We start from the raw sequence: 24485 nt of genomic DNA, 5'->3' as shown, positions 1-24485 counted from the left end.
TTTTTTTGAATTCTCTTGCTTTTTCTATGATTCAGTGGATGTTGGCAATCTGATCTCTCATTCTTCTGCCTTTTCTAAATCCAGTTTGTACATCTGGAAGTTCTCAGTTCATGTATTGTTGAAGCTTAGCTTGAAGGAGTTTGGTCATTACATTGCTAGCATGTAAAATGAGGGCAGTTGTATGGTAGTTTGAACATTTTTTGGCATTGCCTTTCTTTGGTATTGGAATGAAAACTGACCTTTTCTAGTCCTGTGGCCACTGCTGAGTTTTCCAAATTTGCTGGCATATTGAGTGCAGCACTTTCACAGCATCATCTTTTAGGATTTGAAATAGCTCAGCTGGAGTTCCATCACCTCCACTAGCTTTGCTCATAGTAATGTTTCTTAAGGGCACTTGACTTCACACTCCAGGATGTCTGATTCTAGCCAGGACATGGGAGCAACCTAGATGTCCATCAACAGATGAGCGGATAAAGAAGTTGCAGTATATGTACACAATGGAATATTTCTCATCCATAAAAAGGAACAAATTTGAATCAGTTCTAGTGAGGTGGATGAACCTAGAGCCTGTTATACAGAGTGAAATAAGTAAGAAAGTGAAAAACGAGTATTGTATATTAATGCATATATATGGAATCTGGAGAAACATTACTGATGAACCTATTTACAGGGCAGGAATAAAGACTCAGACATAGAGAACAGACTTATGGACACAGCAGGGGAAGGAGAGGGTAGGACAAATTGGAAGAATAGCATTGAGATATTTTACATTATGATGTAAAATATCATGTAAAATAGATAGCTAATGGGAAGCTGCTGTATAGCACAGGGGTCTCAGCTTGGTGCTCTGTGACAACCTAGAGCAGTGGGAGAGGGTGGAAGGTGGGAGGGAGGTGCAAGCGGAAAGGACATGTATATATCTATGGCTGCTGATTCATGTTGACGTATGGCAGAAACCAACACAGCATTGTAAAGAAATTATCTTCCAGTTAAAAATAAATACAATTTTAGAAATAGGGTGTGTGACAATATTTTGACGAGCAAGTTCACTCAGCAAAACACAGCTTCCCCTGAGTTCTGAATCCTAGTCCTCTGTGGCTGAAGAGAAATGTGTTCCTTTCATCCCTCCTCATAGGTTCCACTTGGTCTCAGTTTATTATCAGCCAAAGGCTGTTGCTAGTAAACAGAACTTTGAGAAATTCCATGAATAGGTGGGAAAACCAATTCTGGCAGGTTCAAATGACTGGTTTCTAGGGACTGGCAATCTTATGTAACACTGTGCAGAAGCTGGGCTAAGACAAACCAGTCTGAATCAAATACCAAATAAGAAAGAAGGAAGGGAAGGGAGATGGTCTGCCACACACCCTCATTTCCATGGGCTTTGTTGCTGTAGCATTAACACTGAAAAGGCTCACTGTTGCCTCTTTAATTTCCGTGTCATTGAACAGGAATAGCTAAGGTTTACTAACCTCGGTGAACTCTTCCCCTTGATTCATGGGTTATCTCAACAGGGAGGAAGAGAACTTCACATTTAGCTCCTCACGCAGGGAATTTTCCTTACATTGTCTGGTTTTATCCTCATACCAACTTTATCTCCATTTTAGTTATGCAGAAATTATGAATGGGAGGTACACAATTTGGCCAAGGTCATTACCTTCAAGTGCGAGCCAGGAGGGAAACTCGGGGGTCCACAGAGCATTATGGGTAAGCACGAGGCCAGCTGAACCCAGCTCTCACTTTAATCTCTTAGTTCTGTGTGGCTTTTGTCAAGCTGCTTCACCTTGCGCCTCAGTTAACTCAGTTTTAAACTGGAAAGAAACAATACTCCTACCTCCTCCTAAGGCTGCCTTGAGTTATTGAAGTAACACATTCACAGCGTAGTTTGACACATAGGCATTTTGTATCCTTGGTGGGAGTATAAATTGATGTTTCCTCTTTGCCAGGCAATTTTGCAACTGCTTAAATGTGAAGTCTGATATATCAGAATAATTACAATTGTTAAAATTTGTGATAGAATTGAGAGATACATGGAAAAATTAAAAATTCTAAAATCTAAAATGCACATCTACTTTGACACAGTCATTCTGATTTAGGAATTTATCCTCCAGATATATGCACGCATATGCACAAACACATTTACACAGGATGTTCATTTCATCATTGTTAGTAACAGCAAAGACTGAGAACGCAAACAGAGGCATTGATGGGGAACAGTTTAAATATAATAAATTAAGTATACAAAATGCATCATATGATCGCCAAGATGCATGTGAATTGGAAAAAAGATGTCATAGGATACCATCAGTACAACTCTGCCATTTAAATTTAAATATGTGAGTAAATATAATGTAAATATCAATACCTGTATGTGCCTTACGTATATCTTGAGTTATACATAAAAAGCTGTTTACCATTGTGAGCCTTGGGAGAAGGAGGTTGGAGAGTTTGGGACTGAAATCAGCAGAAGAATTACTTCACATTTGTTTTCACTTAATTTTTTATGAAAATTCTTTTCAATAAGAAGAAGTCAATTTAAAAATGCTGCCATATTGCATTACTGAGCTAGGGAGAACTGTTAGCTGCTCTTATGCAGGGGGCTTGCAATAACCCCTCCGTGTGCAGGTAAACGGGACCCTCTCTGCAGCCTAGGGGGCTTGTGAGACTCAGGCTGCTCGGTACACGGCAGCTTGGAGTCACTTCTGAGAACTGGAGGATCTCTCTGAGGATGAAGAAGAGGCTTGGACTCACTCTACTTTGTAGCATAATTAGGATTTAGAGCAAGCATCTGGAATGCATGCCTGTGTTTCTTTCCTATCTTAAGACTCTCCTCTCTAAATTCTACTATTTCTTCAGCCCCATCTTTGTATGAGCCAGCTCTGGCTGCCATAACAAAACACCACAGACTGAGTGACTTAACAGAAGTTTATTCCTCAGTCTGGAGGCTGAGACATTAAGGACCAAGGTGCAAGGTGCTTGTGGATTCCATGCCCAGATTCCTGACGTGCGGGTGGCTGCCTTTTCCCTGTGTCCTCACAAGGGTCCTGGGGTAGGAGTCTCCTCTTAGGAGGGCACTCCTCTCATCACGGGGCCCCACTCTCATGACCTCATCTGAACCTGATTACCTACTAAAAGCCACATCTCCAAATACTGCATTGTGGCCTCGGGCTTCAAATATGAATTGGTGGACGTGTCCAGAGCACGTCTCTAAATTTCACTTGACCCAGCATATTGGCTAAGGGTGTTAAGTTTTATAATAAGACATTAACCTGATCACCAGCTCGCTGGTTTCTAAAATTTACAAAATTTTCTTAATTAGCCCTACGGAATGCCTGCACTGCAGGTCAACTGCCAAGACCGCATAGCCGTAAACACTCTGCTTCAATGATTCACACGGAAAGTCTGGGAGAGGCGTGAGGACAGGCTGTCCTGATCACACATCATTTTCTACTCTATATACCGCAAATTCTCCTTCTGTATTATTTCCTCAGAAAACCCTTCTCTGACACTAGAGTGAAGCAAAGAGGGGACCCCTCCAGCCCTTAACCCTTGATAGCAGTGCTCATTTTATTCTTAGCATCACACAGTTTGTAATCACTTCATTTCTCCATCTTTTTTTACTTTACCTTCTGATTCCTCTGTCAAAATGTAAGTTCTGTGAAGGCATATGACTGTTGTGTTCACAGATATGTCCCAGGACCAGCATTAAGTATGAAGCAGTGTCCTCGGATCAATCAGATCACAAGAAGGCTACCTATTTGGACCATGACAGTTTTGTCATTGCGTCTGTAGGACTGTCTCTCAGTTGTTGGCTGTGGGTTTTTATCTTAGGCTGCTCTCAAAGCTAGCCAAGCAAATTTATCATTTTGATGTGAAGCCAGTATTGAGGTTATTGTTCTGTTCGTCACTTAGTCATGTCTAACTCTTTGCGACCCCACGGATTGTAGACCATCAGGCTCCTCTGTCCGTGGGATTCTCCAGGCAAGAATACTAGAGTAGGTAGCTATTCCCTTCTCCAAGGGGTCTTCCCAACCCAGAGATTAAACTAGGGTCTCTCGCATTGCAAGCAGATTCTTAACCATCTGAGCCACCAGGGAAGCCTGAGGTTATTACTAATTATATCTTATTTTCTCTATTGTCACACTGGAGTTATGTCTCTAATCGTTTGTCATCTTATCCTGCAAATACCTGAAGGCAATTATTTCGGCGGAGAGTTAGTGACTATTTCGTGATTTATAAATTTCCCTGTTCGTCCTGGCTAGGAGGAAGCTCCAGGTCTTATGCTTGAACATGGTGGCTCTGTTCGACCCCTGTGTGTCTTCCCCCACTCGCTCTTGGTTTCATGAATATTATTGTAATATGTTCTCCTTCTTTTTTTGAATGATTCATCTCCAATACTTTCTAGATGAAATAAAATGTAAGTACATTAAAAGGATGTAAATAAATTCTATTTTTTTCCCTCTCTGTGTTATTACTTTTCCATTCTACTAGGTCTTTATGGCTCACATTCGAGTCCATGACATTTTGGGTTTTGGCTCAATACTATCACCATCTGGTCTCTCCGTCCTTAATCTTTTCCCTGTTTTCTCCTTTTCCCTCCCACCAAAATGCTGTCACCAAAGACGTCTTTCTTTCCGTGGTACCGCTGCTGCTGAACCTCCTGCACCACGCAGGGCCCCGCAAGAGCCTGGGATGTGAAACAAGCCGGTGCTCCTCCCGCTCATGCGCAGCTCTGCTGTCTCTTCCTCGCCCTGTTTATAGCAGCCTCTTCACCTTCTCTATTTGAAACATCTCCAATGCTCCTGTAACAAAAACTACTCCCAATGTAAAATCTCATGTCATTTGTTTATCCTTTAATAATCCTTGAAATACACTTACTTATAAAAATCCCCTTAAGCCTCAGAAATAATACTTATCTGTGCGCCTGCGTGCTAAGTCACTTTAGCCCTGTCTGACTCTTTGAGACCCTGTGGTTCCTCTATCCGTGGGATTCTCCAGGCCAGAATACTGGAGTAGGTTGCCATCCCCTCCTCAGGAGATCTTCCCCACCCAGGGATCGAACCCAAGTCTCTTATGTTTCCTGCATTGGCAGGAGAGTTCTTTATCACTTTCTTTACCACTAGCACAGTCTGGGAAGCCCTTGATATTCATTTATCACGGCCCAAGGGCTCTGAATTTATAGATAACAATTGTATGCTTTATTTTACTAATTGTATTGGTGAATTGTTATATGTGATTGTAAATAAAGCATTAGAAGCAGACCCTTAACCCCCCTCTCCCCAAACCAAAAAATATGATTATATATGTATGTGCTTCCCCAAAGTCCTTTCAGGATGATGTAATGTAATAAATTCAGGAGAAGACAAAATCAGGATGGTGAGAGGCAATTAGAAAACTGAAAACCAGAGCATCAGTTTGGCAGGTGTTTAACTACTTTTCTGTTGAGTAGAGGATGATAAGTGAATAATCAATTCTGAGAACAAAGTCTGAATGTTCAGCATTCAGTTTCCTCAAATGTGAAGGCATTAAAGTGAATTATAATTGGGCACTGTGCTCCAAATTTATTACTTAGTACATAACATAACAGGTACTAAATTGAATTGAAGAATGAAACTAAAGGAGGTATTATAGGAAAATAAAGTTGAGTCTTGTAAAATTAAAGACCTCATTTTTCATATAAATTGTTTAGTAGAAGTTGTTTGACTAGGAGTCTGGAAGAAAATTGAGAAGTCTTTTTACTTGAAGGCATGGTTGTATTCACTGACATGCTTCAACCTGGTAATAAATCAGCTTGGGAACCTTTTACATAAAAAGACATCGCTATAAATTAGCTTTTACATTTTATCTTAAGTGATATCATCATAAAATATTTAATCAAGACACTGAAACTGTCAAAATAGCTGGATAATTTGAGACTTGAGGTTTTAAAAAATCGAATTCTTTCCTGGTGGGATTTTTCCATGTATATAAACTTTGATGTGTGAATTTACCAGAATTTGCTACAGTAACAGTCAATAATTTGTTCACAGATTACAACTATCACAAATGTTTGGCAATTACAGAGGCTAATTAAACACTTCGGTTAGAAAGTAACAAGAGCAGACTAAATTTAAAGAAAATAACACCCCAAAATGTTCTATTTTGTTCTGCCACAAAAAAAGAAAATATGCTCATCTTGCAGCGTTTTGGGTTTTTTTTTTTGGTGAGTTTATCTGTCCGTGTATTTCTCAATTATATCACATATCCCAATTTTAACAATAATAATAATGACAGTTAGACTCCACATACAGGACTCAATTTGATCTCTGCCACATCCTTATGGGCAAGGAGAGGAGTACCCAGAGAGAGAAAAGGGAGCTTCAGTGGGTCAGTGGGTGTCCTGCTGCTCTGGCCTTGTTCATCACAAGGGACGCCAGCTCATCTTTAGGCTGTTTGCCAGGACTGTGTTCTTGCTTGACTCTTCCTGCTGTGGGTCCTGCTTCTCAGTCACCAACTCTGACCCACAGGCTTGCCCCACCTAACTATTCCCCGCCTCAGGCTCTCCTTGCCTTGTTGATCAGTTTAGCCAGGAATTTCTGACTGTGACCTTTGACCTTAGGGTTCATTCTTTGCTTTTCTGTAGCCACAGAGGCCATAAAAGCCACTTCCTGCCAGCTGCCCTGGTCCCTTGAGCCTGTTTGAGCCAGACCAGCTCTGTGCAGCTTCCTGCCACCTGAGGGAGACCAGACACCCAGCTGGGGAGCAGTGAAATCTAAACAATCACTGACTTTTACAAAATGCCATTAAATTGTTGAAAATGACAACCATCACAAATTCTTGACCATTATAAGTCACTCCCAGGCTGGTTATACTGATCAAAAAGAGCTATTATTATGAATTCAGATCTGTGAGTTCCTCTTACTTTTAAAACCCAAAGTCATAAATTCCCCAGATATAGACTTCAAGCAACATCTGTTGTCTTAATTAGGAAAGAAATCCTTCAAGGATGAATTCTTTCCCTGAGCTTGGTTGTCTTCCCAGCAGATGACACATCTGAAGCCACAGGTAGGGAGCAGGCGTGTGATGGTCTGCATCTTAGCTTGCATTTGGCAAAACTCTGACTACAGAGTGAAACCATTAGAGACACTGTCAGTGAGATGGATGATGTTACACATTTTGAAACTGTCCTTGACAAACTGTATGAGGCACAATTCTTCTCCAAAGGCATATCATGAATTGCAGCAAAATGCCCTTTTTCAGGGGCAAGGGTTTTATTATTCAGTGAGGCACATTCAGATTGAGTTGAGAGAGCTTCTGAAATAATTCTTCTAAGATAGGTCAATGTAAACAGTGAGTCAAGTGAGAAGAGAAGCATGAATGAACTAAGAAGGAGCTATTGAAATGACACAGGGGCTCTCCCAGGGTGTTGGAGGAAGTAGGTGGCTAGGACTGCAGGAAGATCATGGATAATACATCTAAATCCAGACAGCAGGTCCAGGGTGCTGACCCGAACTTCCTAACCAGACAGCTGCCCTGTGCATGCAGAAGAAACCAAGGAATGTCTTCCTAGATGGACTGGGTCAAGCTCTTCACTCTCCCCTCATCCCTACTGATTGATAATTTAAAATACAGAAATACATATATGATAAAGTACAGTTTTAAATTTCCATAGATTCTTAAAAAATGAAGAGTAAGAATGCAAAGACATCTTGTCCTTGCATTGACTGGCCACTCCTCCAACGTATGATACACATCTGTCTGCCTTTGACTTATGGATACTTCTAAGGACATGCTGGGAAATGGGCAGATATCAAGTGAGTATGCATTCAGGTCAGAGTGGAGTCCTACCTAGTGCAGCCTGGAGTGACTCCAGAGACAAAGGCTGAAATCCACGCGATGTGGATAAATATGCTACTTCAGTGCCTCTTTCACTTCCGCCTCCTTTCTTTCCCTAGAACTGGAGCAGAAAATCATTGAGTTTCAGAAGGTTTCAGAGGATTTTTCAGGATCATTTAGTCCAATCTTCTTTAAGCACAAATATTCACAAGCGTCTTAAGAAGTAGTTTTTCAAACATCTTCTGGACACTTTCAGTGACAGGAAACTCATTACTTGTAAGGAGAATCTTTCTTTCTTCCATCAATATGAATTGCTCAGGAAATAAAGGCTTAGTGTGAACACTGGTTTCTAAAGTCAGATTAGAAGGAACGTTGGACTTGGAAATTTACCCTGGTTTCGAATTCAGTGCTCTTTTCATGAACCTTTAGTGTTAATAGAAGTACTTGATTGTAAATTGGTCTAAAGGAAACTGGTTTGGCAGAGTCTTGGAAGGGAAGTTCTAACACAAGCGAGGACTAAAGAACAAATGAAATCCCAGGAAGTTGCGCAATCTGACTCAGTACAGAAATACACAAAACAACTGACCACATCCTAAGACTAGAACAGAAAGTTCTTACTCCACTGTTGGGTCATAAGGCTTGTTTACTCACAGATGTTTATTCTATTTTTCCTCATTCTCCTCTCCTGGCTTTGACAATTTTCAAACGACCCACACACATATCATTACCTTAGCGAAAAATGTTTAAAAGCTATTGTCCTGCTTTTGAATCAACAAGATTAAAGAATATATGATAAATCACAAGTGATTTTAGAATTCTGGAAAAAATAATCACAGTGATATCATTAGTCCTCATTGAAGAGAGTTCAATTGCAAGTCACTTTCCAAAAATATGAGGACATTATTTCAAAATGTTAAAAAACATTTTATGTGTAGTCAAGCCATTGATTCTTCTCTTTTACCTATTATAGGACTTCTGTAAATATTTTATTTGTATTTTGTACATTCTGCTCACAGTATCCACCATTTTAAGGCATTATAACCATGCCTTTAATGCCATATTAACTGAAAATCTGTAAAAAGGGATTTGACGTGTATGAAAGCCAACCATATTTAGGGATGCACAGTCTGACATTCCCCTCCTGCTCATCAGCCCCAAAAGTGAAAGCTCAGACTGGACGTGCCTGGTCACCAATGTGCACAGAGCTGTCAGTCAAAACTCTTCTCATCCCATTCATACAGCAGCAGAAGGAACTCTAGTGACTGAGACTTTTTAAAGCATGACTAGACATCCCAGGATACACACACACACACACACACACACACACACACACACTGCATCTTCTTTGTCCATTTGTCTCTTAATGCATACTTAGGTTGCTTCCATATCTTGGTTATTGTAAATAGTGCTGCAATGAACATTGGAGTGTATTTATCTTTTCAGATTAGTTTTGATTTCTTCCTGTAAATATCCAGAAGTGGCAGTTGACCAATCAAGTCAAACCTAAAGGAAATTAACCCTGAATATTCATTGGAAGGACTAATGTTGAAGCTGAAGCTCCAATAATTTGGCCACCTGATGCCAAGAGCTGACTCACTGGAAGGGACTGATACTGGGAAAGATTGAAGCCAAAAGGAGAAGGAGGGTGGCAGAGGATGAGATGATTAGATAGCATCACCAACTCAATGGACAAGAATATGAGCAAACTCCAGGAGATAGTGGAGGACAAAGGAGCCTGGCTTGCTGCAGTCCATCGGGTCACAAAGAGCTGGGCACAACTTAGCAACTGAACAACAACAACAATGACCATCCTATTTAACATTTCCTGGAGCCTGCATACTGTATTTCACTTCAGTTGCACCAATTAACAATCTCAACAGTGCATGAAGCTTCTCTGTTCTTTATATTCTTTGACTTAAGTGACTTAGCAGCAGCAGCAGCAACATTTGTAATTCGTGGTCTTTTTAATGATAACCATCTTGGCAGGCAATGGCACCCCACTCCAGTACTATTGTCTGTTGGAAAATCCCATGGATGGAGGAGCTTGGTAGGCTGCAGTCTATGGGATCATGAAGAGTCAGACAGGACTGAGTGAGTTCATTTTCACTTTTCACTTTCATGCATTGGAGAAGGAAATGGCAACCCACTCCAGTGTTCTTGCCTGGAGAATCCCAGGGACAGGGGAGCCTGGAGGGCTGCCGTCTATGGGGTCGACACAGAGTCGGACATGACTGAAGTTACTTAGCAGCAGCATCTTGGCAGGTGTGATTTGAGATCTCTGTGTGGTTTTTATTTGCATTTCCCTGATTGTTAGTGATGATGAGCATCTTTTTATGTGTCTGTTGGTCACCTATATGTCTCCTTTGGGAAACAGTCTGTTCAGATCATCTTCCCGTTTTTTGACTGTTGTTTTTGATTTTTTTTTTAATGTTGAGTTATTTGAGTTCTTTGTATATTTTTCATATTAACCCCTTGCTGCTGCTGCTGCTAAGTCGCTTCAGTTGTGTCTGACTCTGTGCGACCCCATAGACAGTAGCCCACCAGGCTCCCCTGTCCCTGGGATGCCCCAGGCAAGAACACTGGAGCAGGTTGCCATTTCTTTCTCCAATGCATGAAAGTGAAAAGTGAAAGTGAAGTCACTCAGTCCTGTCCGACTCTTAGCGACCCCATGGACTGCAGCCTACCAGGCTCCTCCATCCATGGGATTTTCCAGGCAAGAGTACTGGAGTGGGGTGCCATCACCTTCTCTGATTAACCCCTTACTGGGTATATAATTTACAAATATCTTCTCCCATTCATAGGCTGCTTTTTTTTTGCTTTGCTGATAGTTTTCCTTCCCTGTGCAAAATTTTTTAGTCTTAATGTAGTCCCATTTGTTAATCTTTGCTTTTGTTTACCTTGCCTAAAGAGATAAACCCAAAAACATACAGCTAAGACTGATGTCAAAGAGTATACTGCTTATATTTTCTTCTATGAGCTTCATGGCTTCAGGACATACATTTAAATTTTAAATCAATTTTGAGTTTATATTTGTAAATGATGTGAAAAAGTAGTCTAACTTGATTCTTTTGCATATAGCTGCATGGTTTTCCCAATACTATTTTTTGAAGAAATTGTTTTTACCCTGTTGTACACTCTTGCCTCCTGTTTCAGAGATTAACTGTCCGTATCAGCATGAATTTACTTCCGGAATCTCTATTCCCTTCCATTGATTTATGTATCTATTCTTGCTCCGGTACCACTGAGCTTTTATTATTGTAGCTTTATAGTGTAGTTTGAAATTAGGGAGCATGATATCTCCAGCTTTGTCCTTTCTTAAGTTTACTTTGGCTATTTGGGATTTTTGTGTTTCCATATGGAGCTTTCCCAGTGGCTCAGTGGTAAAGAGTCTGCCTGCAGTTCAGGAGCCACAGGAGATGTGGTTTCAATTCCTGGGTCAGGAAGCTCCCCTGGAGAAAGGCATGGAAACCCACTCCAATGTTCTTGCCTGGAGAACTCCAGGGACAAAGGAGCCTTCCAGGCTACAGTCCATAGGGTTACAAAGAGTCAGACATGACTTAAGCAACTTTCCACACAGGCATGCACACACATGCTTCTAAACAAATTTTAGAGTTATTTGTTCTATTTTTATGAAAAAATGCCACTGTCAATAATATTTTGATAAGAATTATATTGAATATGTAGATTGCCTTGGGTAGTATGGTCATTTTAATAATAATTTTTCCAGTCCATGGACATGGTATATCTTTCCATTTATTTGTGTTGTACTCCATTTCTGTCATCAGAATCTCATATTTTTCCAAGTACAAGTCTTTTACTGCCCTGGTTAGGTATATTCCCAGGTATTTTATTCTTTTTGATATATTTGCAAATAGGAATTTTAAAAAATGTCTCTCTCTGATTCAGTGTTACTCTAAAGAAATGCAACAGCGTAGTTATGTTTATTAATTTTGTATCCAGAAACTTAACTGAATTGATATATTATTTCTAATAGATTTTGGTGACATTTTAAGGATTTTCTAAATACAGTATCTTGCCACTCTATAAACAATGACAGTTTTATTTCTTCCTTTCCAACTTTGACTCATTTTCCTTTTCTTGACTAATTAGTATGGCTAGGACTTCCAGTACTATGTTGAAAAAGTTCAGTTTTTCACCACTGAGTATGATGTTGGCTGTAGGTTTGTTATTAAACATAAATGGGTATTCAAGTTTTTGAAAAGTTTTTTCTGCATCTATTGAGATGGTCATATGATTTTTATCCTTCAATTTGTTAATGTGATGTATCTCATTGACTGATTTGTGGGTATTGAACAATCTTTTCATCTCTGGGATAAATCTCACTTGATTATGTAGTATGATCCTTTTAATATACTGTTGAATTTGGTTTGCTAATATTCTGTTAAGAATTTTGTTGCATTTATGTTTATCAGGGATATTGGCCTATAGATTTCTTTTTTTGTGGTCTTTGTCTGGTTTTGGTAGGATGAGTAGGATGAGTCTGAAAGTGTTTCTTTCACTTTAATATTATGGAATATTTTAAGTGCTTAGTAGAATTCACCTGTGAAACTAATTCTGGACTTATGTTTGTTGAGAGTGGAAATTTTTTCTTTTGCTTTTCTGATTCAATTTCATTATTGGAAATCAGTCTCATATTTTCTAATGTTTCTGATTCAGTTTTATGAGACTGTAAATTTCTACAAATTTGTCCATTTCTTCTAGATTGCTCATTTTACTGGTATACTATTTTTCATGGTAATCTCTCATAATCTTCTGTATTTCTGTGGTGTCAGTTATAGTTTCTTCTGTTTAATTTCTGAGTGTATTTTGGCCCTCTCATTTCTCCTCTTCATGAAACTTGCTAAAGTTTTTGTCAATTACTTTATCTTTTCTGAGGGCCAGCTCAAAGTTTCATTGATTCTTTCCATTGCCTTTTTGGTCTATTTCACTTATTTCTGCTTGAATCTTTATTATTTATTTTCTTCTACTAACTTTGGGTTTTGTTTGTTTTTCCAGCTCCTTTAAGTATAAGGTTAGGCTGTTTATATGAGATTTGTCTTGCTTACTGAGGTAAATTTGGGGCTTCCCTCATAGCTCAGTTGGTAAAGAATCCGCCTGCAATGCAGGAGACCTGGGTTTGATCCCTGGGTTGGGAAGATCCCCTGGAGAAGGGAAAGGCTACCCACTCTAGTATTCTGGCCTGGAGAATTCCATGGACTGTATAGTCCATGGGGTCACAAAGAGTCAGACACAACTGAGCAACTTGTACTTTCACCGAGGTAAACTTTTTTCACTATAAACTTTTTTCATAAAACTCCTTTTATTCTATCCTATAGACTTGGGATCATTGTGTTTTCATTTTCATTTGTCTCCAGGTATAATATACATTTCTAATTTCCTCAGTGATCTATTTAGTAGCATATTGTTTAGCCTCCACATATTTGTGTTCTTCGTAGGTTTTTTCTTGTGGTTTATTTCTAGTCTCTTAGTGTCACTATTGAAAAAGATGCTTGATATGATTTCAATTTTCTTAAATTTACAGAGGCTTGTTTTGTGGCCTAGCAGATGATCTATCCTGGAGAATGCCCCATATACACTTTAAAAGAATGTACTATGCTGTTTAGGCTTCTCTGGTAGCTCAGCTGGTAAAGCATCCGCCTGCAGTGCAGGAGATCCCAGTTTGATTCCGGGGCATAGAAGTTCCCCTGAAGAAGGGATAGGCTACCCACTGTAGCATTCTTGGGTTTCCCTGGTGGCTCAGATGGTAAAGAATCTGCCTGTGTGGGAGGCCTGGGTTTGATCTGTGGGTTGGGAAGATCCCCTGGATGAGGTCATGGCAACCCCCTCCACTATTCTTGCCTGGAGAATCCCCAGGGACAGAGGAGCCTGAAGATCTACAGTCCATGGGGTTGTAAAGAGTTGGACATGACTGAGCGACTAAGCACAGCACAGCACTATGCTGTTTGGGGGTGAAATGTTCTGTATATATTGGGGCTGTCAAAAAGTTCATTTGGGTTTTTCTACAGGATGTTACAGAAAAACCCAAACAAACTTTTTGGCCAACTCAATATCTATTAATTCAACCTGGTTTAATGTGTCATTTAGGCCAGTGTGTGTTTCCTTTTTTATTTTCTGGATGATCTGTCATTGATATATTGGATAGTAAATAAATAAAGTTAAAAATCTCCTAATATGATTGTGTTACTGATCACTTCTCCCTTCATGCCTGTTAAATTTGCTTTATTTGTATAGGTGCTCCTATGTTGGGTGCATAGATATTTACAGTTGTTATGCCTTCTTATATTGATCCCTTTGTTATTATGTAATGTCCTTATTTGTTTCTTATTATAGTCTTTGTTTTACCATTGTATTATCAAATGTAAGTGTAGCTATTCCAGCTTTCTCCTCATTTCCGTTTGCCTGGAATGCCTTTTGAAAACCTCACTTGCAGTCTGTGTACATTGCTAGATCTGAAGAAAGCCTCTTGTAGGCAGCATATATGTGGATTTTGTTTTTGTATACATTCAGTCACTATATGTATTTGGATTGAATTATTTAGTTCATTTTTATTTAAAGTAATAATTGATAGATATATACTTATTGCCAAAATGTTAATTGTTTTTGTAACTTTTTGTTCCTTATTTTGCTCTTTTCCTTACAATTTTATGACTATCATTAGTGTTATCTCTGGAATCCTTTCTCTTTGTTTTGTGTGTATTGATTGCAGGTTTTTGATCTATTATTACCAAGAAGTTCATATATAAAAGTTAATATAAATATATGAACAATTATTTTCAGTTGATGAGCTCTTAAGTTTAAACACATTGCAACAACCCTGAATTTTTACTTGCCCTGGCCATGTTTAATGTTTATGATGTCATATTTCATAACTTTTTGTTTTGTATTATCCTTAACTATTTATTTTGGATATAGATGATATTACTACTCTTGTCTTTTACCTGCCCACTAGCTATATAAGCTCTGGTGCTACACCTTTCTGTATGTTCACCTTTACCAATGAGATTTTCCTTTTGTAAGTTTAATATTTCTAGTTATGGTCTTTTCTTTTCCACTTAGCGAAGTACCTTTAACATTTCTCTAATGCTGGTTTAGTAATTCTAAACTCTTTCAGCTTTTCCTTGTCTATAGAAATCTGTATTTTTCCTTTAAATATGAATAACAGCATTGCTAGGTAGAATATTCTCGGTTTTACTAATCACCTTACAAATATTGTGCCACTCCTTCTGACCTACAGAATTTGTACTGTAATATTAACTGATCATATTATGGAACTTGCCTTGCAAGTAACTAGTTGCTTTTCTTTGCTTCTTTTTTTTTTTCAATGTTGGTTTTGTTTGTTTGTTTTCTTGCTGAAAAAATTTTTTATTTTTATTTTTACTTTATTTTACTTAACAATACTGTATTGGTTTTGCCATACATTGACATGAATCCACCATGGGTGTACATGAGTTCCCAATCATGAACCCCCCTCACACCTCCCACCCCATATCATCTCTCTGGATCATCCCCGTGCACCAGCCCCAAGCATCCTGTATCCTGTATTGAACATAGACTGGAGATGCGTTTCTTACATGATAGTATACATGTTTCAATGCAATTCTCCCAAATCATCCCACCCTCTCCCTCTCCCTCAGAGTCCAAAAGTCCGTTCTACACATCTGTGTCTCTTTTGCTGTCTCGCATACAGGGTCATCATTACCATCTTCCTAAATTCCATATATATGTGTTAATATACTGTATTGGTGTTTTTCTTTCTGGCTTACTTCACTCTGTATAATCAGCTCCAGTTTCATCCATCTCATTAGAACTGATTCAAATGTATTCTTTTTAATGGCTGAGTAATACTCCATTGTGTATATGTACCACAGCATTCTTAATATTCTCTGCTGGTGGGTCGTGCCTTGTCTGGTGCAGTGGGCTATGTGGCCTGGGGAATGCCAGGCCTGTTGCTGTCCACTGGTGGGTGGTGAGTCTCTAGTGTTAATAGGCTAAAGGGAAGACTCCAAATGGGACTTGGCAGTACCAGCTTCGTCATGGGAGAAAAAGACCCTGAGTATGGTTGTGGCCATGTTTATATCCCTGGTTGGGGAGAGGGTCTTTATCAGGCTGTCCAAAAACAGCAGATGTGTTTGACCCAGGCTCCTTTTAAATTACCGTTTCTTTCCTGAGAGCATTAGAGATTTTGTGTGCACCCTTTAAGACTGGAGTTTGTTTCCCACAGCCCTCTGGCTCTCCATATGCAACTCCTTCTGGTCTTCAAAGCCAGATATTCTAGGAAGTCTGTTGTGGGGGTTGTACTCTGCTCCCTGGGGATAACCTCTGAAACTGTAGTTATCCCCACATCTGTCACTTACCTGGGAATGTGGGTCTTGACCATATAGAGAGTGTCTCCATCTCTCTTAGACATCTAATAATGGTGCCTTCTTTATATCTTTAGCTTGGAAAGTCTTCAGATCATTCTCAGCAACAGTTTCTCCATATGTCACTGTAGTTTTCATTTGCCTGTGGAAGAAAGTGGGCTCAGTGTCTTCCTGCTTCTCTCTATGAATGACAAAACTAAGGCACAGCTCTCCCTCTCCCTCTGACACATCCACAGTCCCAGGTATGCATGCATGGAGCTGTCTGCTGGTTCTGTAGTGCCCCCTGTGTGACAGCCTCAGCTATGTGTCCAGTGTGGTCCCATTTATTCTGCCAGAAAAGATGGTCACATTCCTGGCAGTCATGACACAGAATGATGGCTGCTTTAGTACTCTGGATGGAATTCAACATTTTCAGCTTTAAATATGAAAGCAGAAACCTACTTGGATTGAAAAGCAAAAACCAGATATGCAGCAGAAAATTTTAAAAAACCAAGATATTAATAGAAAAATATAGTTATTTCTGCCACCAAAAAAAAAAGAGAGACTGAAGACAATGTAGTGCAAGAATTTAAAAATAAATTATCAGCAGGAAAAAGTGAAAGAGCAAAAGTCTGGCGAAAATACATAATTTTGTGAAGAGACTTCAGCATCTGTTGAAACAAGCACCCCTTAGACTTGATTTTGTTAAAAGCTCAGAGAAATAATAGAAAATAAAAAAGGAAAATGCAACAAGCACTTTTAGATAAGAGCAGAGACTGAAATATAAAGAGCTTATTGAAGAAAACAACTAAAATAGAGTTGAGTGCCATATCCAGATAAATAATACATGGACTTTGGGTCATTCAAAAACAGAGAGTTTTTAGAACAATGTCAAGCAAACTTCAGGCAGACAAAGTATCATCATGTATGTTTCCAGAAAAAAACAGTAGATTTTGAAAATTTTTTTCAGCAGACAGGAGGGACACAAGCGCCCTTAATTATTATGCTCATTAGATCTTTGTAAAAGTGAGAAACAATATAAAGGGAAGACAACATTTATGGGAGAAATTCTAGAACCATACCTTGGAAGAACACAGGATTAAATGCAACAACGTGAGAAATTATACGAAAGTTCCTTACTGTAGAAAAAAGAAAACCTGTTAAGAATTGGAAAACTAAAAGCAGAAAAGGAGGGAACTTTCAAGTTAAAGACAGAATATAATGATGCTTCTTCACACTGGTGATAATGATGAAAGAAAAAACAGGAACAGAGAAGAATCAGAGATTGTTAGTTGAAGCTTAAGAAAAATAGAAAAGTATCTAATTGCCAATGAGATATTTTTATCATATTTAAAAGAAGCAAAGAGGAAGAGAAAGCGCAAAAGTAACAGAAGAGCACCAATGCTCATTAGACAAAGATTACTATTACTGAGTTATACCAAAAAGAATTGAAAAGAAGAATTTTTGAGGCTTGAAAAACAAGTAAGTGAAAATTCATGCAAGGCAGAAAAAAGAAAAACTGCTGCTGATGACATTTTCAAGTTTCAAGAAAGAGATCTACATAAACTTGAATCAAAAATTCTTATAGACAGGCAAGTGAAAACAAAAAGAACAAAAAATACTGTAAAATTATAATAAAAGCAAGAAAACAGTGAAAACATGTTATTGAAGTCCTCTAAGCTTTACAAAATTTACCAAAGTTTTGAAACAATGGCCCAAAGATGCAGGACATTCAAGTTCTAGGGCTACTTCTTCATATTCTACACAAGGCTATTCTAATCTGCAGACAAAGAGAACAGAGAATATGAGATAATGAACTTGGCATACAGTTGATGAGAATGTGAATACTCAGTTATTCTGGGAAGCATAGTGTCAATCAGCTGATTATTCATTACATTCCATGTGAATTGATAGATATTACATTCCCTTCTGACACTGCCATTAGTATTTCCTATTTATACAGAGAGGGCAATTGGTTTACAGATTGGTCTGTTACTGAGGTAAAAGCTATTTAAATAAGTTTATGTTACAAACATTACTCACTTAAAGCACAAATCATTTAGAAGATTTTATGGCATATTAATGGCACGTTTATGGCAAAATTCATTGGAACAAGTTAGAGGGACATTCTGTAAACCCCAAATTTAGAACTTTTAGAACCTGGATGTAAGTTAGTATGAGTCCCAAAAACGTAAAGTTTTCTTTTTAGAGTGACAAAACAAGTTAACGCTTTTTACAAATTTAACAAATTGATAATTTGGGAATTAGTGAATTTGTGTATAATAAACATTTTCTATTTGCTTGATGGGAGGAAAAAAAAAAAAAGAAAATGAAGACAGATAAACAAAACAAACAAACAAAAAAACCCCAAACCTGAAACACAGGAAAGTTCCCCAAAATCATAAAAGAACTGAGATTCAGACCCAGACTGTCTGGTTCTAGAGTCCACCCTCTTAACCACTAAACAGATTGCCGCCCGCAGCAGACAACTTTGAAGATGTGCTGACTTACAAGAAATGAACAAAATGAGAGTTGTGAGTGAAGTTTTGTTTGGGCCAGTATGAGGGCTGCAGCCTGGGAGATAGCACCTCAGATAGCTCTGAGAGACTGTTCCAAAGCGGGAGGGGAGGAAAGACAGTATATTCGTGATTTTGGTAAAAGGGGAGTACATGGAATCACAGCAAATGAAGGGAATTCTTCAAGTGATGGGAGTGCCAGACCACCTTACTGTTATCATGGAGAAACTGTACGAAGGTCAGGAAGCAACAGGTAGAACTGGACATGGAACAACAGATGGTTCCAAATCGGGAAAGGAATATGTCAAGGCTGTATGCTGTCACCCTACTTATCTAACTTATATGCAGAGTACATCATGCAAAATGCTGGGCTGGATGAAGCACAAGCAGGAATCAAGATTGCCAGGAGAAATATCAACCACCTCAAATATGTAGATAATACCACTTTAATGGCAGAAAGTGAAAAGGAACTAAAAAACCTGTTGATGAAGGTTAAAAAGCTGGCTTAAATCTCATCATTCAACAACTAAGGTCATGGCATCTTGTCCCATCACTTCATGGCAAATAGACGGGGAAAGAGTCGCAACAGTGATAGATATTATTTTCTTGGTCTCCAAAATCACTTCAGATGGTGACTGTAGCCATGAAATTAAAAGACGCTTGCTCCTTGGAAATAAAGCTATGAAAAACCTAAAGAGTGTATTAAAAAGCAGAGATATCACTTTGCAGACAAAGGTCCATATAGTCAAAGCTATGGTTCTTCCAGTAGTCATGTATGGATGTGAGAGTTGGACCATGAAGAAAGCTGAGCAGCAAAGAACTGATGCTTTTGAACTGTGGTGCTGAAGAAGACTCTTGAGAGTCCCTTGGACAGCAAGGAGATCAAACCAGTCAATCAGAAAGGAAATCAACCCTGAATATTCATCGGAAGCACTGATGCTGAAGCTCCAATACTTTGGCCACCTGATGTGAAGAGCCAATTCATTGGAAAAGACCCTGACGCTGGGAAAGATTGAAGCAAGAAGAGAAGAGGGCAACAGAGGATGAGATGGTTGGATGGCATCCCTGACTCAATGAACATGAGGTTAAACAAACTCTGGGAGATGGTGAAGGACAGGAAAGCCTGGCATGCTGCAGTCCTGAGGTCCCAAAGGGCCGGACATGACTTAGTGACAACAACAACGTGCAACCAAGTACATATTTTTTGTAGAAAATGTCTGCTGGTCTCGTGAAGCATCTGCTTGTAGTGAGAAACAATTGTCACCATGAAGGATTTTAGTGCTTTTCAAGATATGAGGAGATACAAGAATTGGGCTTATGGAATCAGCTCCTGAGAATATCTGTCTAAGGATCTGTCCTGCCATTTTTCCTGGAGTTCAAAGTGCCTCATATCTGCTCCACCCTGAGCTCCTTCAGAGTGTGTGGAAGGTCAGCAGCGGCAGCGGCCCGTGATTTAATCCTTATAGACGTAGATGGGAAGTGCCCATGGCATGTGCCAATTGTGATTGACAGGCTTAAGTAATATTCTAATGGATCTTAAGGGAAGTATTACAGCCTTAAAACAAGAACAGGAAAGGTAAAAATAGAGACTAGAAAAAAGTTCTCAGAGGTTAAAAATCTGAATGAGAAAAATAAAACAATAAAAGATGTATGAAGCAATATCCTAGAGGTGCTTCCTAGGTGATGCTCGTGGTAAAGAACCCACCTGCCAATGTAGGAGACTTAAGAGAGGAGGGTTTGATCCCTGGGTCAGGAAGATCCCCTGGAGAAGGGAATGGCAACCCACTCCAGTATTCTTGTCTGGAGAATCCCATGGACAAAGGAGCCTGGCAGGCTGTAGTCCATAGGGTCGGAAAGAGTTGGACCCAACTGAAGCGACTTAGCCTGCACACAACAAAACAGCTATTGCATAAGCATTCAGTTTAGATATCACCCCCAACCCAACTGGCACTGTTCACACAGTTATGGAGCCAGGTTCATGCTGCTGCTGCTACAAAGAGACTCGCTGTCACCCATATCCCTCAGATCACCCAGGGAACAGCTGAGGGCACCTTGCCTCCCACCCCAGCATTTCTAGTAGCTTACGAGGAACTTCTCAGCACAAATAAATACATGCCTGCAACAGTGGAGGAGTTACCCCATGGGACAGTCCCTGACAGGAGATGGGACTGGCTGGTACGCGTCCCCTCTGGAGGGACCGTGGGGATATCTACACAGGGCCCAGCGGCCAGCTGTGGGAGCAGCTGCGAACTTCTCAGTCATGCTTCCCTCTTCCTCACCACACATTGTCTTCTTTCCCTGTTTCTCTGGCAGGACAAGTTGCATAGTAGCAGGTTTTTACTAAGGTTCTGTGTCCTGGGAAATAGAGTGCAGGGTGGGAGACTTTGGAGGATGCAGGAGTCAGCTTTGAGGCAGCAGTTAAGAAATACTTGTTGAAGGCTGATGGAAAAAAATTAGAGATGTAATTCTTACTATTTAAAGTTAAAGGAATCAGAAGAAAAGCTATAACCAACCTAGACAGCACATTAAAAAGCAGAGACATTACTTTGCTGACAAAGGTCCATCTAGTCAAAACTATAGTTTTTCCAGTAGTCATGTGTGGATGTGAGAATTGGATCATAAAGAAATCTGAGCACTGAAGAACTGACACTTTTAAACTCTGGTGTTGGAGAAGACTCTTGAGAGTCCCTTGAACTGCAAGGAGATCAAATCAGTCCATCCTAAAGGAGATCAGTCCTGAATATTCACTGGAAGGACTAATGCTGAAGTTCAATACTTTGGCCACCTGATGCAAGAACTGACTCGTTGGAAGAGACCCTGATGCTGGGAAAGATTGAAGGCAGGAGGAGAAGGGGATGACAGAGGATGAGATGGTTGGATGGCATCATCAACTTGATGGACAAGAGTTTGAGCAAGCTATGGGAGTTGGTGATGGACAGGGAAGCCTGGCATGCTTCAGTCCATGGGGTTGCAAAGAATCAGACACGGCTGAGCGACTGAACTGAAAATTACAAGGATAACCGATGAGGGGAAAAATACTGGATATTAAAGTAAAGAGGAGAAGGCAACGTTCAGTGAATCTTAATTTCACCTTTTACACTGGGTAATTGTCTCAATGTGATAAATCATGAATCAGAAATAAAATAATATTATTGAATGGTAAGATAAGCCACATAGTTTAAAAGGGTGCTTCTGACCCATGGGGCCCTAGGTGAAAGTCACAGGAGGGAGCAGAGTTTTCTTTGTAAGCTTTCAGAACCATTTGGCTTCCTGTGAGTATCTCATTTTTAGGAGAAAATAAATACAAAAGTCTTTCAAAAGCTATCAGCATACAGAGGACAAATCAAATCATAAGAATTCCTTAAATTACTTTGAGACAGAGTGCAGTGAAAAGTGAAGAGAGGTACCAGGCTGGGATTCCAGGGCAGATCAAAGGTCAAAAGGAAAGTGCAAAACTGGAGGCAAGAGGGCTAAAGAGGAAGGCATTTGTCACCAGAAAGCCGCGGGACCAGCCGGCTTGAGTGTGGCTGAACAAGAGGCTGCTGTGATGAAGCAAGCCCAGTGGGGCTGGGTGCTAGATTTGGTGGCCCGGAGGTTGATGGGGGCTGGAGCCAGAGAGCAGGGTGTGGACTAGGAAGCTGAGGCACAGTGGCGGCAGGCTTGGGGGATGCCAGAGTTTTCGGGTGAAGGAAGGGAAAGTAGGCATGAAGCAGGCGGACAATGACCCCAGATCAAACGTCTGTTCTGTGGCACACATGCAGAAGGATGTGTTCACAGGCTGTTGGGAAGGTGGCCGCGGTGAAGGAGCAGTTGGAGAGGAAGGAGGTGGTAGGCAGTCTCCGGGGAGCAAGGAGGAATTCCTCTCTGCAGCAGGAGGAAGGAGAGGGCAGGTGATGTCCTTGTGGCTGGTTATGTTGGGGGAGAAAATGGAGGAAGTGCCTTGTGACCGCTTCTAATTCCTGTGGAGGAAGGAAGAGGCCTGCCCCCATCTGTGGAAAAAGGAGAAGCAAGCATTCTCGGGTTAGGTTTGCGTCTGTTGTGTGATGTTCTCAGGGCTCAGCCATTCAGTGCAGAGGTCAGGCGGCGGATGGCTGGCTTCCTCCAAGCTGGGGTTTTGCCACGTAGTGCAGAAGGTGAAGACGTATTTTCTGGGAGCACAAGGGGAGGAAGGCAGAGGCGGGCCAATTAGTAAAAGACTAATTCGTCAACAGCTACTTCAGCAAATAGTGAAAAAAATTTCCATTATGTAATGAAATAAACCTATATATATATTTTTTAATGCAAAGCAGGAGATAAGGTTGTAACGCGCATTTCGGAGAATGATTCTGGATTTACTAACCCAACTCGGGGCTGCCCCGCTTCTAAGGAAAGAAAAGTGAAGTCTTTCAGCTGTGTCCAACTCTTTGCGACCCCATGGACTGTAGCCTACCAGGCTTCTCCATCTGTCCATGGGATTTTCCAGGCAAGAGTATGGGAGTGGGTTGCCATTTCCTTCTCCAGGGGATTTTCCCAACCCAGGGATCGAACCTGGGTCTCCCACATTGTAAGCAGACACTTTTGCCTTCTGAGACACCAGGAAAGTCGCCCCCTGCTTCTAAAACCAGGCCAACTGATGGTCTCAGAATGTAGGAATTATCTCCGACTTAGACTCAGTCTTAGCAGGCAGAACAGAAGCATTCTAGAGAAGTAGACACAGACAACAAAGAGGTGGGCCCACTGGGTGAGGAAACCTCCTGTGTAGGTGCCAGTTAGGGCGGGGAAAGATTGCATGCTGCCAAGGAGCTGCTCCAAGCTTCCCAGGAGGCACTAGTGGTAAAGAACCCACCTGCCAATGCAGGAGACATAAGGGACGTGGGTTTGATCCCTGGGTCGGGAAGATCCTCTGGAGGAGGAAATAGCATCCCACTCCAGTATTGTTGCCTGAAGAATCCTGTGGACAGAGGAGCCTGGTGGTCTACAGTCCATGGGGTTGCACAGAGTTGGACACAACTGAGACAACTTATTATGCATGCATGCACATGGAGCTGCTCCACCCATCGTGATGGGAAAGATGCATGAGAACACGGATTGTTCTGGAAAAGGGCTTGAAATTCCTGGAGGGAGACCCCTGGGCATGGTGCTTCCCTGGCCTCAACTACCCTCAGTGGCGAATGTGGGGAGCAGCAGCTGTCGGGGCTGCTGCTGTGCACCAGGAGTGGACCTGACCTGCGTCTACAGTTAGAGATGAATTCTAGCCACTTCTCTGCAGCGACTGCTGGTGGATTTGGGAGTGGCGTCCAGCAATACTAAAATAATGTGTGCTTTCCGTACTAGAGGCGCAGCTGAGAGGAGAGGAGAGTGGGGAGGTTCTGAGTGACCCGGGCTGACAGAACTCTTAGAGGACAGGATGTGATGGTGTTAACCTGATGCTTGGTGGCTGCTGGGGTGGTCGCTCGGTCGTGGACTAGATCATGGCCTCTTTCTCTCTTGAGGATATGTAGAGACACATGTTTCTATGTCTGCTCCTTTGTCCATTCATTCACTCCAACATTTATTAAGGATTTTTATGTGACATTCACTGCGCTGGAAACCAGAGATGGGAACCGTAATGAAGACAAGATCCTTACTCAGGAAGGCTCCGAGTCGGATGCCTTTCTCCTGAACCCTTTCAGTGCTCTACCTGGGCTCCTTTGGAACTTTTATCTCTCCTCACTTTGAAATATAGTCATCAGTTTAAATGCTGTCTCCTCTCATGAGTGCTTGGCCAGAATTTGCAAAAAGGCTGTGATGGGTCCATTTGACCAGTCTTTCTCTTGTA

The sequence above is a fragment of the Ovis canadensis genome, chromosome 9, assembly GCF_042477335.2.
Source record: "Ovis canadensis isolate MfBH-ARS-UI-01 breed Bighorn chromosome 9, ARS-UI_OviCan_v2, whole genome shotgun sequence".
Taxonomy (NCBI): Eukaryota; Metazoa; Chordata; class Mammalia; order Artiodactyla; family Bovidae; genus Ovis; species Ovis canadensis.
This window is presented reverse-complemented; position numbering follows the sequence as displayed.